The following is a 216-nucleotide window of genomic DNA, read 5'->3' as shown; positions in this document are numbered from 1 at the left end:
CTTGGTCCAAACTTTGTAATAGGAACAGCAGGGACGAACAGAAAGCAGTTCTGGTTTTGAAGGCACAGCAACCACCACCACAACCAGGCTGGCATCCACGGGGGTGACAATCTGCAGCTCTTCTGAGGGATCCCACCAAAAAAAACAAAGAAGACTTAAGGGCTTACAGACACCTCACTCTGCACCGTGACCTGCCACTCCTTTTTAATCAGCCAG

This window comes from Merops nubicus, unplaced genomic scaffold (genome assembly GCF_000691845.1).
Source record: "Merops nubicus isolate BGI_N331 unplaced genomic scaffold, ASM69184v1 scaffold14713, whole genome shotgun sequence".
NCBI lineage: Eukaryota > Metazoa > Chordata > Aves > Coraciiformes > Meropidae > Merops > Merops nubicus.
This window is presented reverse-complemented; position numbering follows the sequence as displayed.